Below are 18,372 nucleotides of genomic sequence, written 5' to 3'. Positions count from 1 at the left end.
GTTATAGGCTGCCACACGGTATTCATGCAAATTCCGACACTGGCCATTCGATAATGTAAAAAAAGATAGAAAACCAAAATTATGGGCAGATTGAGTAAACGTAATTTTATTTTTTCATACGCAAAGAACCTTTTTTTTTTTTTTTTGAAAAAATAAGCTCGCATACTACTGTTTTTTATATGGTCGAAAGTTAAAAATTTCCTACAGTGAGGATTGTAACAAAGGGTCACGGTATGAATCTCAGTATACACGTATATCATTGGTTTTTTTTTTTAACTAGGCCAACGCTGTGTTTGCAACTTGATTGTTTCATTGATGAAATTTCGTGAAAATTGGTTCAAGTTGTATAGATTAGCTCCGAGGAAACTAAGACCCTAAGCGTCAATGAAACCTGGCAATTAATTGCGCATATTCTGAAACCAGTTTCTTTGGTTGTGAGATAAAAAATTCAAAACAACTCTGCGCATCCTCGTATCATCCGATTGAAAATGTCTGCCGAACATTGTCCAAACGGGTTGCGAGGGATAAAAGCATTGAGTCATTGGGGGGAAAATTCCTTTCGTTAATGGATCTGGACTGTTTGCTGCAGTATGAATCGGATGCTCATGCATCGATAAATGCTGACTTACTATAGCATTTTAAAGAATAATTCAATACAGAATAGAGAATCTGAAAATAAGTCAAAAGGAAGGAGGTATGGTGGATCGATGAAACAGGGAGCAATTGAAGGAACTGAAAAGCTTCCCAATTCCATCCACTCAAAAGTTGCTTAAGCGTTGGCCATGCCATCATGCATTGTCATGTAAAATTACGAAGTGGCTAACAAAATCTTTTCCTCATTAGATGCATTTTAGGATTCGTTTAGTGTCAAAAGTATTGTGGATTGACTGTTGGCCTGCGCGGCATCGCATGTTTAAGAATGGTAATAGCCGCCGGTAAAAGTCATTTTCACATTGCTTGATTCTTGCTAAGGCCTTTTCTGTCCAGGAAACTTATGACTTCGACGTATTTCCAAAAATAAATTCGCTCTCTCCGCGGGCGTTTGAAAGCATGCAGAGTTTTTTCCTTATATGTCGTAGACTGGTCTGATGCAAATGCCAATAAATATGAAATTTCTCAGTTACCACACGTATTGGAAAAGTTATATTGAAATAATGTTATCAAATAACTATTGATAATAAATTGTTCTTTACTCTTATTGCCTAGTTCGCCACCAGGTTTTCTCCAATCCTCGATTAAACCTGCATGTTTACTTATTGCAAATATTTCTGATAATATCCGCAAATATATATTTGTGAAAGACACCTGGTAGAATTTGAAATAAAACAGGTTACTAAGTGCTGTAAGCCATTTTTAAATATCAAGTCCTGCTTTACACTGGCTACGAAGATCTTTTTATTTCTTTTTTAAGATAGAACTGCTGATTTTCTTAGTTTTCATTATTCACCTCCTCCCCTTAATATCGGGACAAGTGTCTCTCAAGGGTCTTCTTTGGGTGCGCTACTCTTCTTCATTTTAGATACAAATAAATTAGAAAATATGCCAGTGGCAAAGGTTTGTTAACTGCGAACTTAGTTAACAAAACTTAAGTTCCCAATTGGTTTTCTATGGATGCAAATATTTAAGGGTTCGTAGTATCTCATAGTATAACAACATTTTGGAATTCAAAAGTACATCACCAAGGGTGTCAAGACTACTACTCAGGATTTCTAAGAGGTATAAGCTAAAGGTTATAATGATTTATGCACCAACATCGAGCCATGATGATGAAGAGGTTGAAGAAATGTACACCGAAATTGAGAATCTTCTAGATGAACAGAAAACTCACTACACTATCATTATGGGGGACTTCAATGCTAAGATTGGAAAGAGACAAAACAGCGCAGAAAGTGGAACTATAGGAAATTTTGGAATTGGTGAAAGAAATGAAAGAGGTGAAAGACTTGTGGAATTTGCAGAATCCAAAGGAATGTCAATAATGAACCTTAAGAACTTAAGAACAAGTTTGAGCTTCTGCAGACTGTTCAGGATAACAGCTAATGAAATCAACTTCATCCTCACTAACAGAAGATCTAAATGGTGTTGCTGTCCTGAACAAGGTAATTGTTGGACGTGATCACAGAATGGTAAGATGCACACTTGATATAGATGTAAGAAAAGAAAGGAAAAAGCTGACTAGAGTAAATAATACAAAGGTCTTTGAGATAACAGAAGAGGAGAAAAAGCAGTACGTACTGGAACTTAAGAACAAGTTTGAGCTTCTGCAGACTGTTCAGGACCAAGATATCGACGAGGAATATTACAACTTTCTGAAAGTGATAAAGCCCAAGAAACCTATAGGTAAAAAGAAATCCAAAGAAGAAAAAATCAGTCAAGAAACACTTGTCATGATGAACCGGAGACGACAAATGAAGAGCAAGAAAAACACTGACAGGGAGAAAAGTGTACTGATTTATGCAAAGCCATTAGAAAGAGACTCAGAGAGGACATAAGAAAATTGCTAAATTTTTACAAGAAAAGTAGAACAAGCATTAAGGGAAAACAAAGGATTTAAATCAGCAGTCATGAGCAGTAATACAGAAAGACGAATGATACTGAAACTGAAGAATAGCGGTGGTGTACTTATGAATAACAGAGAAGGCATAATTCAAATAGCAGAAGACTACTATAAAGAGTTATACAAGGAGCGAGGGAATGATGCCAGCAGTGGGGAAGATGGATCGCAAATTAGTAACACATACAACATACCTGATATCCTTCCTGATGAGGTAGAACATGCGTTGAAGAAAATGAAGAATCAGAAATCCCCGGGTGAAGATGAAGTTACTGTAGAGTTGTTAAAATTGGGAGGAAGAGACATGACACAAAAACTGGCAAGACTCTTCACAATATGCTTTAGAAAAGGTGAGGTGCCTAAGAAGTGGAATAACGGAATCATAGTTTTGCTGCATAAGAAAGGAGATAAATCAGAAATTGGAAATTAGAGACCAATTAGCTTGTTATCCCACATCTACAAGTTGTTCACAAGGGTCATTACTAACAGATTAGAAAGAATACTTGATGAGAATCAACCGAAAGAGCAAGCTGGCTTCAAGACAGGATTCTCAACTATGGATCACCTTCACGTAATATCACAGCTAATGGAGAAAGCAAATGAATATAAAACACCATTATGCCTGGCATTTGTGGATAATGAAAAGGCATTTGACTCCATACAGCATAAGGCAATGTTTCAGGCACTGGAAAGACAAGGCATAGACACCCCATATATTATGATTTTGAAGAAAATATATGAGAATGCTACCTCCTTTTTCAGACTAGACTAGACAAATTATTCAGAACTTCCTAGCTAACGGATCCTTTTAAGTTCGATTCCATTCTTCACTTTCACGAACGTGCGTACAAGAAGAGGGAGTTCCCCAGGGCTCAGTGCTGAGCGACACACTTTTTACCATCAGGATTGATTCTATAACCAAGTGTATACCTGACACAATTGATACATACCTGTATGCTGACGATCTTGCAATCTCATGTCATTCTCAAAATATACGACTTATTGAGAGATAACTGCAAGGCACCATTAATAGAATAGTCTCTCGGGCCAAAAATAATCGAAAACAACTGCAGTGCACTTCTGTCGTAAACGTACATTACATTCTGATCCAGACCTCCAGTTAGACTCTCACTGTATTATATTTCAGCCCAATACTCGATTTCTTGGTATAATACTTAATAAAAAATTAAACTTCCTAGAACATATAAAATATATTCGTACCAGCTGTCTTAAGAAAATTAAATTTTCTCAGAGTAATCTCCTCTATGTCATGGGATACAGACAGATAGTTACATGTTGCTACATGTATACCGCTCATTAATTAGATCCCACATAGATTATGCGTCTTGTGCATATGCCTCAGCCAGGGCAAGTGTAGTGAAATGGCTCGATCCCATACATCATAGTGCACTACGAGTTGCACTGTGGGGCCTTTTGCACATCTCTCGTTTTAAGTCTATATACGGAAGCCCATGAAACGCCGCTACACCTCTGACGACAAATTCTTCTCCTAAATTATGTCGCTAAAATCAGCTGCATTCCACATCACCCCGTATGGCAATATCTATTCAGACAAAAATGGGAAAACCTCTACCAAACTAAACCACGTCTCAACAAACCATCTGGCATTAGGCTTCAAGCTTTTAACATACTGCAGGATATTATCATGGAAACCCAGCCATGGCAAATACCCACAATATACGTTGACAGATATTTTCAGAAATGGGAGAAGAATAATCTTCCAGATATTAACATTAGACAATTACATCTGGCCCACTCCACTCAGTTTAAAAATTACGTATAGGCAGATGGATCCAAGACTGTCAATAAAGTGGGTACAGCCGTAGTCTTGCCGGATGCTATCATCGCCAATCAGGTCCCCTCAGAATGTAGTACTTATACCGCTGAGTTATGTGGTATCCTGTTAGCTCCGGAGAAAATAAAAGAAGCCTCATATACTCAATCCATCATATATACCCATTCGCCAAGTGCTGTGAATTGTATGCAGTGTAAACGCTGCAGCAGTCATCCTCTGGTACAGAAAATCTGGACTCGGTTAATGGAAATTCATACACATGGTTACCGCATAATTTTTTGTTGGATTCCTGGACACTCTGGAATCCCAGGAAATGAACAGGCAGATTTAGTTGCCAAAAGTGCTTCAAATCCGATCTCACCCAATTTCAGGACACCTTATTTGACTATAAATGCATTATACAGCAGACCTGTAAAGAACGATGGAAACGTATATGGGAAAAAGAAACAAAAAATAAACTACTTTGAAAGCAAGGGAGAACCCAAACAGTGGCAGTCCAGCCTGAGAAGGAATAGCTAAGAAGAAACTGTATTAGTGCGACTGCGCATTGGTCAACCATACCTCACTCACAGTTACTTGTTAAGAAAGGAAGATGCCCACAATGCAGTAGCTGTTCATGCCCACTCACTGTAAAGCATATCATCATAGAACGCCCACTATATTTAAGAGAACGAAAAACTGCTTTCTCCTCACTTTTCAAAAATTGCAATCAATTAACACTCCAGAATGTTCTAGGAAATCGTCAGGATATGGATGACGTTTTTGTATTCCTAAAATCGATTGATAAATATCACTTTATTTATTATCACTTTTTTGTCTGAACTATTATCAGAATCAAAAAAAAAAAAAAAAAAAACAAGAGAGATAATACTAGTTAGAAATCAGTGCATTATAGCCAAAGTTGCTGATGCACCAACAAACTCAACAACAACCTCTCACCCTCCCATATCCCTGAAACACCTTTGCCATGATCTTCCTTCTGATTGCGTTCACTGAAATCTCTGCAGTAGGACGATGAGTGGCTTCACACCATAGGTGTTTTGCTGTTTTCAGTCGTCCTTTTCGCGCATGAATTCCAGCATTCTCGTTGGCTACAGGTAATGTTTTTTTCCAATGGCGCACAATGGAACAAAATTCATTTTATAGTATCTTAAACCGGAGATACTATAAAATGAATGGGTCGGGATTTACTACATAATAAATTTATTAATAAATAAGTTATAATAAATATTGTTGATTTAAAAATATTAAAAACATATCTACTTCTAATGCCAGGGGGAAAAAAAAGTGTTAGTTAATTTTAGTCTACATATCTAACAATCGATATCAACTCGGATTTCACCCCCCCCCCCCCACACACACACACCAATACCAAAATCTGAATTTTTGGATTTTTCGACTGTTGTTCGTTTTAGAAGCAAACGTTGCGCTGTACAGAAGTTAGTAGGAACTCACTTCCGCTCCGTTGGAGAGAGTTTCTTCGTTGAATTTTGAAGTCTTGTATAAATGAATACTTTTGCATAAATGATTCTGAATATTAATTTGTCCTTGTTCTTGCTTTTGTCTAACATTACAGTGACATTATTTTCCAAAAATAAAATCCGAATTTCAAAATAATCGTTAACATTGCAAAAAAAAAATTGAAAAATCATGACAGTACAAAAAATAATGACAAAATATAAAAACTTTTTCTACTCTTTTGATGTAGTAATATTCACTACATCTATTTTATATCGCCTAATTCAATTGCATCAACCTCTAGCTCAGAATCCCATAGAATTCATTCAGTTTGGACTTTTGTAACCCAATCACACAACCAATGCTAACAGATACGAGCTTTTCTTTCTATTTCAATGCCATTTCCTGAACGAACGCTGTCTGTTTTAAACTATCTTATAATGACTTGGAAACAGATAACATGGCAGCATCTACTTGAATATTTCTCTACAATTTGTACATAAGCACATTATTTGAAATGACCTTCAAAATGCATATATGCGTTCGTATTTTGATTGATTTTTTTCCTTAAAAGTTACTTTGGTGTCGACAACCTACCTACCAATGGTGCAGACTTAATTCTCACGTTGTGATCATCTGTCCGTTGCTTTGACATCGAGAGCAGCACAAACTTGTGTGTAGTCCAGCGTCATTCAATTTAATGTTTCGGCCTTCTGTGATGGGGAGAGGCCCTGCATCACAAACATTTATTATTCGTAGTGTGGACTTGCTTGGGTGCCTTGGTCGCTGTTCCTATAAAATGCCTGCCTGCTACTAACAGAGGCATCACCACACCGTTTCTTCTGTATAAGATGAATTTCGACAGTTTTGGCACCCTTAAATGCAGAATCTGATTACTCTGCGCATCTCCACATCGGATTTCCATTAGTTCTGCCATCTTACGATTTGACATCGTAAGATGGCAGATGCGCGTCGAATTGTTTCCCCCATCTGATGGCGAGACAATTCGACGCGCGTATGGTGCGATCTCGTGTCGTATGAGGAAAGGTACGATGTATGCACTCCTTTATTGGCCAAACCTCCTGTGGGACACGCTTTTTCACATGGGCGCTGCTGTTATCGTATTTTTGAAACAATCCTTACATCTCACTTGCTCGCGCCGTATGTTTTACTTATCACTTTCGTGGCAGTATAACAGTTCATTGCCTATTTTAAAAGATGTGAGGTTTTCCAATTGCATTTCGAAGGAAGGCTTCTTTCGATCAGCGGTTTTGTTAAACCATCTACAATACATGCAATTTCAATCGCAGTATACCGACGCTTTAGTTGTCTTGGAACTTGGCTTAAAATAAAGTCATTTGATAAGAAAGCTGTTCAGTTTTCCTTAGACACTTTCCAGATCCAGTAAAAAAAGAAAAAAGAAAAAAAAAGATAAATCCGCATTATTTTTCAAATCGAAAGCGACGCAACTCTTGTAAATCGCTTACGCAAGCCATGCTTTATAGCAAAGCTCTGAACCAATTTTTCTAGCATACTTAATGAGGTATTGGTTCCAGAACAGATTCTTTTACGTCACGTAAAATAAGCCATAAACAGTCTTTTGAAATGATCTGCTTTGATTCTTTAAGTTTACGAGTAAATCCTGTCTAGTCCGTCAGTTTTATACAGAAAAATAGCACTTCTTTTGCATTTTTTCATTCTCTTAAGGATCGGCTTCCAGAGTTTTGCAAACTCTCTCCAATCGAAATCTACGCACAGCCGATTTTTTTTTTCTCGAACTCCTTTGTATTCACCAGGCTTATAATTCTCACAATATCATATCCATTCGTCCATCAATCACTTTGTTTGTTTGTTTCTGTTATAACTGAAGCTCCTCCATCCATCTTTGTCAGTGTATTTTGAAAGCTAAAGGATTTCTCCACATTTTGTATTTAAGGATATTTAATTAATTCAGATAATTCCCTCCTCGACTATCTGGATGAACTGGATTTTTGTTGAAACCACTCCTTAACTGCCATATATACTTGTTTGTTGGAGGATAATTCACATGTAATTACATAAAGGCGACTGGTTTTTGTGACGGATGAGAGACAGCCTTATTGCTAATACATAATGAGAAAAGTAACCAATACACAACCATTAATATTAAGAAATTTACTTCGCGCGTTTGTGGCGAAGATTGTTATAAGAATGTAGCATTAAAAGAAAACGAGCGTGCAAAGATTCAGTTACGTTTTGTTCTGATGTACACATTTTTGTCGTTAGGTTTTAAGGGAACTCATGCAAGTACTAGAGGTTCTGTACTTTTTTCCAGGTTAAAGACACTCAATCCCAGCATATTTTGACTATAATCTCATAAAGATGACAGCCCTTTTATTAGGGCACAGCATTTCCTGAACCAAGAGATCTCTCTCACTGAGGGAAGGGCAGAGAAGAGATAATAACATTAATGATGCCGTTAAGGCAGGAGAGAGATGACAATGAAATCTACCATTAAGCTCCAGTGATCCAAAGGGACTCTGTAGTGCTCTCAAGATCGGGTCATGATCAAAATCTTCAACATTAAAGTGATTTTGGCCAGAAGAAGTGTGGTATCTTGCCAGCTTTTTTTTTTTAAATTCAATAATGATACAGGTGTGAATCTTCGTAAAGAAATTAAATTTGATACCCATGTATGATCCTTAATATGATGATTTAAAATTTTCCCACTGAATTGCTTCGTTAGCTAAAAACTTTTACACATACTGGTTTTAAAATTTAATGGCCTATTCTATAAAAAAGATTCATCAGATATTGGCCTGATCTGAAATGGATGCCAAGCCTGCGAATTTAAACACTTTCACAACATATAAGCAAAGCGCTTTTTAAAGTGTGTTTTGTGAATATCGATATCTGGAAATTTCTCTTATCAATTAAATCTTCACTGGAATATTGGATGGTGCATTGATGGAGTACCTGGCCTTCCATCAATAACATAGTAATGCCATGTTATTGGTGGAAGGCTGTCCAAGATGTGGCATATAAACAAATACATTATGAGAAGTGCTGCTTAAATGTAGTGCAGCGCTTAGGCATAACGCATCTGTTCAAGTGACATAATCCTATTTAAGTATATTGGCCTCTTTTTGGCGCTCCTATTTCTCCTGTTTTTACAATGAACGTCGTTTATTTTTTTAACGCTGTTAGCCAACAGACAAGAGGCCCCGAGTGCCAAGCGATTTTAGTGACCACAGCGACTTCCGTAGTGATTCTCTGGTACGCTTAACTGTAAATATGTTTCTCCTGAGTTTCGTAACAGCGGTAACTCTTGAGTATTATATTTAAATACATTTAACCAAATACTATAACCTGAAAAGGAAAATCACCTTTCTTTAATCCCTTTTTTAATTTTAGTTTATACTAACCCCTTATTCATCGCTTGGGTCACTAGGTGGCACCGCTCTTGTCTCCACGTGGCGGGGCTGGTAACATGAGAGAAAAACATAATCTTCCAGGGCCAAAAAGAGCATGTCATGAGAAAATCAAACTCTGACTTATCTGGGCTGCCAGACGTTTGACAGTTCCAATGCAGGAACTGTCAAACGCCAGAAAACTGAGACAGAGAATTAGTCTATTCCAACTTTCTTAATTATCCACTCAACTGGTGAAAACGCAATTGGCAAACTCTCACCATTTAGAGTCCAAAAGGAATTATAATGTAGAGCTGGATCTCCCAAGTCTGTAAAACGACTGAGGTCAGGAGACATCCTCATAGAGACCTCTAAATATTCAGAGCGAGTTTTGAGCATTAAACGTTTTGCAAGACTACCAGTAACTGACACATCACGGATCACTGAACTCTTCCAAAGGAATGATCCCAGATTGGGATTTACTAGATGTGTCTAAAGAGGAGATGCTAGAAGAATTTGAAAAATACGGTGTTATTCAAGTGAAAATAATCTCCACCAGAAAAGATGGCGATCTGACCCCTACAAGAAATCTGATATTGACATTTAACACACCGCATCGTCCAACATCCATTAAGGCCAGATATCTGGTGTGCAATGTCAGACCATATATTCCAAACCCGCTCCGGTGTTTTCGATGTCAGAAGTACGGACATTCCCAGACATCTTGCCAGGGAACCCCTACTTGTGCAAAGTGCGGTTCAATAGAACATGACTGGGAAGCCTGTACAGCCTTCAATGAATATGCCCAAACTGTAAAACGGAACGGACCACCCTGCCTATGCTGGAACATGTGAACGCTAGAAAAACGAAAAACTTATTCAGAAGTATAAAACAAACCATAATGTTTCCTATCAAGAAGCAAAGCGGATCATCTCACCACTAACCCACCCAAACAGACTTACGTACGCCCATATTACCAAAAAATATCAGTCAACTGCAACGCAAACTGAATTATCACAACCGCCAAAAGAGTCTTTCTCAAATTACGTCAAAACCCTGTACAGTCCAAACTCAAGCAATCAATACACCAATCACCAGTATCCATACCATACGAAAAACTGCACCACCCGGACCAAGAATGCAAAGAAAAACAAATCAAAACTTCCAGACATCAAGAGGAAATGGATATTAACGAAAAATCTGCAGATGATGGTGTCCTAGAAATTTTTGTCGAAAAAGAAATGGACACGGGAAAGCCTTACTTTCCAAAAAAGATAAAAACAAAAACGAAAATCAGAGAACTTCAATAACACGAAAACGTTCTGAAAGCCTAATTCAGTGGAATTGTCGTGGTTTCCGTGCCAATATTGATGACATATATGATCTTACCTCTAAATATACGGCAATATATCTCTGTCTTCAAGAGACATATTTAAAATCTCAAGATACACCAAAACTGTCTCAGGATAATAACTTTAGGAAAGACAGACCCTATCAAAATACTGCATATTGATGGTGTAGCTGTTTTAGTAAACCTACACGTTCCTGCCAAGCATGTTTTAATGAACTCTCCCCTTGAGACAGCAGCAGCAGTTGGTGTAGCTGCTGATATCCACATTACAATTTGCTCCTTGTACATTCCACCTAGTTATAGCTTTCAAAAAAATTATCTAGATAATCCCATAGCACGACTCCCCACACCTTTCCTCATTCTGGGAGATTTAAATGGTCATCACACACTATGGTGCAACAACAACAACATTGATTAAAGAGGAAAACAAATTTAAAAATGTTTAGATGATAACAACCTTCTCCTTCTAAATGATGGGTCACCTACATATGTTCACCTTCCTTCTGGAACTAATACTGCAATAGATTTGTCTATCTGTTCAGCAGCCCTATATCCTACTCTAAAGTGGTCAGTAAATAATGATCCACTGAATAGTGATCATTTTCCCATATTAACTGAATTACTAAATAAGCCCTTTTATCATCCTACTAAAATTCTGCAGTGGCTCACCATTAATGCAAATTGGCAGATCTATAAAAAAATAGCTAAATTTGACCCGGAAATAATCCAAGAATCCCCAACTGATGAAGCAGTTGAATATGTCAAAAAACAATATTACATGCAGCAGAAAAACCATACCAAAATCCTCTTAAAAATTGCCGATACACCCCAAAAATCTGGTGGAGTAATGAATGCTGTGTAGCTAAAAAAAAAAAAAAATGAGAAAAGTAAAGGCTGGAATTCCTTTCGCCGCCGCAGTCCAACTACAGCTGATCTTATCCAGAATAAACGTGCCAGAGCAAGGTATGTTACACGCTGTATTAAAAAGGCAACTTTTGTCCGCTTTACTTCAACCATCAATCAAGACACCCCCTACAAATAAAATTTGGAAAATAATCAGAAAAATGAGTTGTGAACACCAAACGACTCCAGTGCCTATAATGGAATGGGGGGGGGGGAACAGAATGTTTCTGACCCTGCCCAAATTGCCAGCATCTTAGGTGAAACTTTTGCCAAAACATCAGCAACAGAAAGTTACACACCAGCCTTCGAAGATTTAAAACAAAAACAGAAAAACAAAAATTAAACTTTTCGTCTAAAGGGAACAAACAATACAACCTACCATTTACTCTCCATGAACTGCGTGGAGCTCTATCAACATCTAGACGCAGTGCTATACGCCCAGATAATATTCACTACTCGATGATACAGGAACTAAGTACTGAATCATTGCTGTCACTCCTTGATCTGTTCAATACTTTACCTAGAAGATACATTCCCTAAACAATGTACCGTGCTACAGTTCTTGCCTTCCTTAAACCAGGAAGAGACCCAAGAAACCGTACTTGCTATAGACCCATTGCCTTGACCAGTTGCTTCTGCAAAATTCTTGAAAAGGTGATAAACCGTCGACTGATATGGTACCGAGAAAACTTTAATCTCCTACATTCTGCACAATATGGTATCTGAAAAACAAAAAAAACAGAACAACACAAGATATACTAGTAATACTTGAGAACTCCATACGAAATGCATTCCTTAGATCGGAACATCATGTCATGGTGTGTTTTGATTTCAGTAAAGCTTACGATTCCACGTGGAAGTACGGAATACTCCGCGAATTATATCACCCTGGACTTCGGGGTTATCTCCCGATTTTCATTCAGAATTTCCTGCACAAGCGCACATTTCAGGTTCGTTTTAAAACTTCATTGTCCCAAGTCTTCTTACAAGAAGTCCATCAGGACTCTGTATTCAGTGCTATACTTTTTTATAATTGCAATAAACATAAATGCCGAACAAATTCTAAACACTATTAATACAGCACTATTTGTAGGTGACCTTAGCATTTCGTGTCATGCAATGTTATTATTTGGTTTTTAGGAGCATTAGCAACTAAGGCCATATTGCTCCAGGGATATGCTATGCGGTGGCACAAAAAATACGTGCTCCGTATTTTTTGATATTTTCAGTTTAATTACGAGACATGTACTAGCTATATTTAGTATGAATCGAAAGTTCAGAAGTGCCTCTATCTAAATATACCAACTAAGAAAGAAATGCACAGTCAGGTAAATTATGATTATTGTTTTTGGTCTCATGCATGAACTTTGCTATATGTGGTACAGCTATAGATAAGTTTTCTTGTCTGCGGGAAGTTCAACTACTCAGCTTTCCCCACCACTAATCCTCTCTCAAGGTCGCTCCTTACATTAAAGGCTCAAATTAAACCGTAACTGGGTGTGGACCGCACCTTTCATCGAGAAATAAGTGAAATATCTGGCCAACGCTCCAGATTTAAGTAAAACATAAGTAACGCTTCTACGGTGTCAATCGTTACAAATATGGAAAAAAACCATCTGATATGACGGAGCAAATATGCGGCATTTGTAACGTTGTAAATAAATACGCCATTAAATGCTCGCGATGTGGTAACGTCATTGGGAGCTGCTGTTCCCAAGTTGACATCGTGCGCTTAAATCAAAGCAGACGAAAGAAGTTCCTTTGCTCAAAATGCAGGTTCCACAACGAGAACAATAGCACAGAACAACGGGAAGAAATAAATGCAGCAGAATCTCACGTCATAGACAGCGGCGACTCAGAAACTGAGGAACCTTCCCCACATGTTTCCGACAACCTCGCAGTAACGGAGCTGAACGGGAACCTTAGTGGCTCATTAATTGATATCTTAGGTTGTGACGCATGCCCAGACGACTGCGTGCACAAGAAAACATATGAAGATGGAAATGATACTCTTGACTACATTAAAGAAATAGGCTGTAGTGGGGCTCGGAATGATCAAGAAAGAAAAACAGGTCAGGATTATTTTAAGCATGAGTCTCAAATGCTAAAAGAGTTACTCGAGTAACTCCTTCTTCCAATCCACAAAACTCTGCAAGGAATCAAAGAAGAAAACCATGAACTGCACGAACAGAATAGAACTTTAATAGCTAAACAGAAACTAATTGATGATAAATTAGACACAGTCCTAACTCAACTACGTGCAATTAACGGAACAATCGGACGAAATATCCCGATACTCGAAAACCCACAGGCTTGCCCAGCTGGCACCTCGAAAGTTGCAAGAGGGAAACAGATGGAGAACCCGCACATTAAATCACAACGGACGACTACCCTCAAATGTAGGGCAGAGTTGCAAGATGCTGATCCCAGCAAAGAGCAGCCACCTCCTCAAAATTTTGATAATTCAAAAAACCAATCCTCCAATAAAAGGTATGCACAACTGCACAGGTCGGAAAACGGTCCAGCGACCGCTATCCCCAGCTCTACTTCTTCTGCAAACCAAGATCGCAATAAAAAGAAATCAACCCCTCCATCAGAGCCAAACATGAATCAGAGACCTACTTTTGCTCAGGTTGTTTCTCTGCCGACAAAATTGGCCCCTCAAAATTCCACTAAAAAGGACCCCCCTCACCTAAATGCCCATCAGCAACATGCCATACGGACAAATGGCGATCCTAGTGATCATCCTCCAACATTCCAGCCCTCTGATTATCATCCTTGTCTTGCAGAAAGATACAGCATCACCTCAGTTCAAACGAGAGGAAAGCTATTTGTCTCGCGGATTGAACCCAGTATCACACCGAGCGTCATTAAAGAAATGTGCGTAGAGGGGATGGGTATTGACGTGGAAGTACGACAAGTACGAACAAGACATCCAGCATATTCCTCCTTCACTATCTCATGCCCTATTAATTGTGAAGCACGATTACTAGACAAAACCATTTGGCCCACTGGCACCCTGGTTAAACGCTTCAGGGAACGTGCTTCGAGGCCCTCAACTAGGGTAACGCAGTAGCAATTAAGGAATTCCTCATCAGACTCTAAAGACAATATGCAAGTCTCTCTTTACCTTCAAAATGTGCGCAGCATAGCCAATAAACTTCACACTTTGCAGAACCTTCTGTTAAGCTCCGAATATGAATTCATCTGCCTGACAGAAACCTGGCTTCATAATAATAGACAGCTAGATGCTCTGGCCGAGAATTTTGGCTTTAAATGCGTTTCAAGAGGAAGAGAAAACAAAAGAGGAGGAGGAGTAATGATACTCTATAAGAATAATTTCTCTGTAACTAAAAACCAAGAGTCACACTCGGAAAATTTTGAAGCCGTCTCAGCAACCTTCAGAGAAGGTACAAAGAATGTACAAATTTGTATTATATACCTTCCACCCAACCATGACAGCGAAGCCAGAAATGAACTCCTTACTTGGCTCGTCGCAAACTTGAACCCAAATGTAGAATCTATTGTGATGGGAGATTTGAACCTGCCTCTTCCTAAGTACAAAGATGCAAAGAGCGAATTGGATGATACTATGGAAACCCTCTCGATGAAACAACTTGAAACGCCCCTCACAAGAGGCACACAGTGCCTTGACCTGGTATACTATAATGCTCTAGACATCACATTAACTGGCAGTACGACTCGCTTCGCTTCGGATCACATCCCTCTCTCAATCCAAGTCAACCTGAGAAGTCAAGCTTGTAGACAAAAAGAGAACTGGAAGAGGGAAAACAACGCTGATGTTATCTTCTCAACCAAGTATATAAAACCAGACGTAATTTTGAAACGGCTCGTGAATTTCAACTGGCAAAATCTCTTCCAACTCCCCGTAGACGACGCCTTAGAAGCACTTTCGGATACCCTTCACTTTATTGCTCTTGAGGGTGCATCAAAACGCATAAAAATTTCCCATCGAGCAAATTCCTGGTTTAGTCCACAAGTAAAATATGCTTTTAAAAAGAAGCAAAAACTCTTCAGAAAATGGAAAAAAACTGAACACCCACCTAATTATATTCGATATAAAGAAGCTAGAGCGCGGTTCATTCGATTGAAACGTCAAGCTCACTATGACATGGTGCGATCACATTTAAAGAAAGGAAGCAGGATATATAATAAGAAAAGGCGTACGGATATAATGCCCGAGCACATCTTCTCAGAATGGACCCAAGCCACCTTTGGAACTCCTCTGGCAGAAAATCAAGTTGAAAGTGAAGTCAACACAGAGAAAATCCGTGAAGCAATTAGCAAACTGAAGACAGAGGTCTATGCTGAACTGTCTCAAATCAGTATCGCTAGAGATGACATTAAAGCCGCTGTGAATAGCCTCAGGAATAAAGCCACAATTGGGCCTGATAAATTCCCACTCTTCATGATTAAGATCAGCAGTGTATACATCATAGATCTGTTCCTTCACATTTTCCACAAAATTTTAAGTGAAAACCACTTTCCGAAGATATGGAATACATATTTCGTTAAACCTGTTCCCAAAAATAACAATCCTAAATCCGCCAAAGACTACAGGCCTATTGCAATTGGATGTTCGTTTCAAAAAATATTTGAGAAATCCATTTTAAATACCATCAACCATCACTGCTTCGGGCATAGACCGAAGTACCTTCATTCAGTGATTCCACAAAGATCTACTACCACCAATCTCATGGAGACTCTATTTCGAATCCAACACGCCCTTAACTTCAGACAGCAATTAGACATTGTCTTCTTAGACGTTGCATCCGCTTTCGACAGTATATCCATCTCGGCTATTACTATCATCTTGTAGGAATATTTCCATATAACTGGGCATGTATTAGCTATAATAACGAGTTCTTTGAGGGAGAGACACATCACTGCCATAAATGGAACTTCCAAAGAGACCTTCCAAGTCAACAGGGGAGTCCCACAAGGTGGTGTCCTCTCTGCTACTCTCTTCGCAACAGCACTGCATCCCTTCCTGACCCAAAATCAAAACCAATTTGTCGTATATGCAGACGACTTGAAATATTTCGTCACCTCGAATGACCAAAACACATCTTTACAATGCAACAAGGAAGCAAACTCCAAAATCGACGAGTTGCAAGAATACCTTAATTGCATGGGGCTCCGATTAAATGAACACAAGACAGCACAAATGGTTTTCACCAACAAGGTATTTAAAAACCACATATCAATACGCGTAAATGGCAGTGTGGTCAAAAAAGTCAGGACACATATTGATCTTGGTCTGAAATGGGACGAAAACCTAAACTTCACACCCCATTTCGGACATGTAAAGAAGAAAACTTACGCAGCGCTATGGACCTCCAGACAAGAACTAGTAGGTATCAGGAACCCTGACCTTGTTAAACAATATATTTTAAGATGCGTCATCCCCATCCCTCTCTACGCATCTCAGATTTGGTCTTCTGCCCCAGATGCTACCATCAAGGCTTTCCTGGGTTTAGAGTACTGGATGCTGAGATGGTTAAACAGAATCACTACGCAGCCATTTACAATCTCAAGAACCATTTTATATGCCAACTTGGATGTCACGCTTTGGTCTCACATTATTGTCACCAAGAACATCCTCATGCTTGCAAAACTACTGACCGGGAGAGTCGACTCGCCGAAAACTGACTACCTGCTGACTCGACCCCGCATGATGCAAAGGTGGGCGAATAGAACAACATCCCTTCCAATCAGTAGCGCGCTCACACAGCTGGAAAGGCTTCGGCGATTTTTTCCTTTGAACACCATTAAGATCTTCAACGAACTTCAAGCAGACCCAGAAAGGCTTTGCGCAGAGAAGAGATACAGGACCGAAGTGTTTCATAAGGCATTACTCCACCTATAAATGTTGAGTGATGCCGACAGAGGGAAACAAAAGAGAATGCAGGAAATGAAGACTGAACTGGTCGGGACTGTTTTTGCTCCGCACTGGTGCTCGTGTTATGTTTATATTGGACGTCTTGTCTTTCTGTGCACTTGCTGTAAATAGTGCTGTAGATGTGAACATTCTCTAATTCCTTGTAAAATTGTAAACTATGCTTGTGCTTTCTTTCGATCTGCCTGTCATGTAAAATAAGGCAATGATGTGTATAATATAATTAATTAGACAATGTATGATTTAGAAAATGTATAATTTAGACATTGTATAATTTGTATAATTTATAAAGACTGATTTGTATAAATTATAAATAGATAATTACGTATATAAATTATATTTGTATATATGAATGTGCACCCCCTGGTTAATAGCTGTAAGCGGGTGTCTCTTAGGAGAAAATAAAGATAATAATAATAATAATAATAATTTCCTGACCTTTCCGTGTCTTCCGTATTTGGTGGGCACGGGCTCGAACCCCGGCCTAATCAAGAAGCGTGTGCTACGCGTGTCATTCAAAAAACATGAATACTGTTGAAAGGCAGTTAAAAGGGGCAATAAATAAGACCAGTTCATGGACACAAACTAATGGATTTCAACTCTGTCTGCATAAAACGTTGTGCTCCATTTTGCCGCAACGTAAACTTCACCCACATCCCGAACTACTACTGAACGGACAGCCAATAGCAGTTCATCCCAGCATACGGTTCTTAGTAATCACATTAGATCATAAACTAACCTTCTTAGAGCATATTAAAACACTAAGAACATCCTGTCTTGTTTTTAACTTTTTAAAATCGCCTCACTCGGACGGCAAATTTATAATGAAGATTTAATGCTTTTCAAATAAATGCTTATTTTCCATATATTATGCCATATATTTTAACTCGGATACATTGTACTGTACTCAGATACGTCCTGACATTGTGACGTATTGCCATAGGTCACCGAAAACCCCACTCTGTTTTTCCCTTTATATGA

General features: G+C 38.6%; 1 protein-coding gene across 2 annotated transcripts in view; it reads left to right on the top strand.

Annotated features, from left to right (window-relative positions):
- LOC150088245 (suppressor of lurcher protein 1-like) overlaps positions 1-18,372 on the top strand; it is a 1,375,230-nt gene that overhangs the window by 1,118,499 nt on the left and 238,359 nt on the right. The gene's annotated exons all lie outside the window — the stretch shown is intronic.

This window comes from Mastigoproctus giganteus, chromosome 3, assembly GCF_048544385.1.
Source record: "Mastigoproctus giganteus isolate SK-2022 chromosome 3, ASM4854438v1, whole genome shotgun sequence".
Lineage (NCBI taxonomy): Eukaryota > Metazoa > Arthropoda > Arachnida > Uropygi > Thelyphonidae > Mastigoproctus > Mastigoproctus giganteus.
This window is presented reverse-complemented; position numbering and strand designations above follow the sequence as displayed.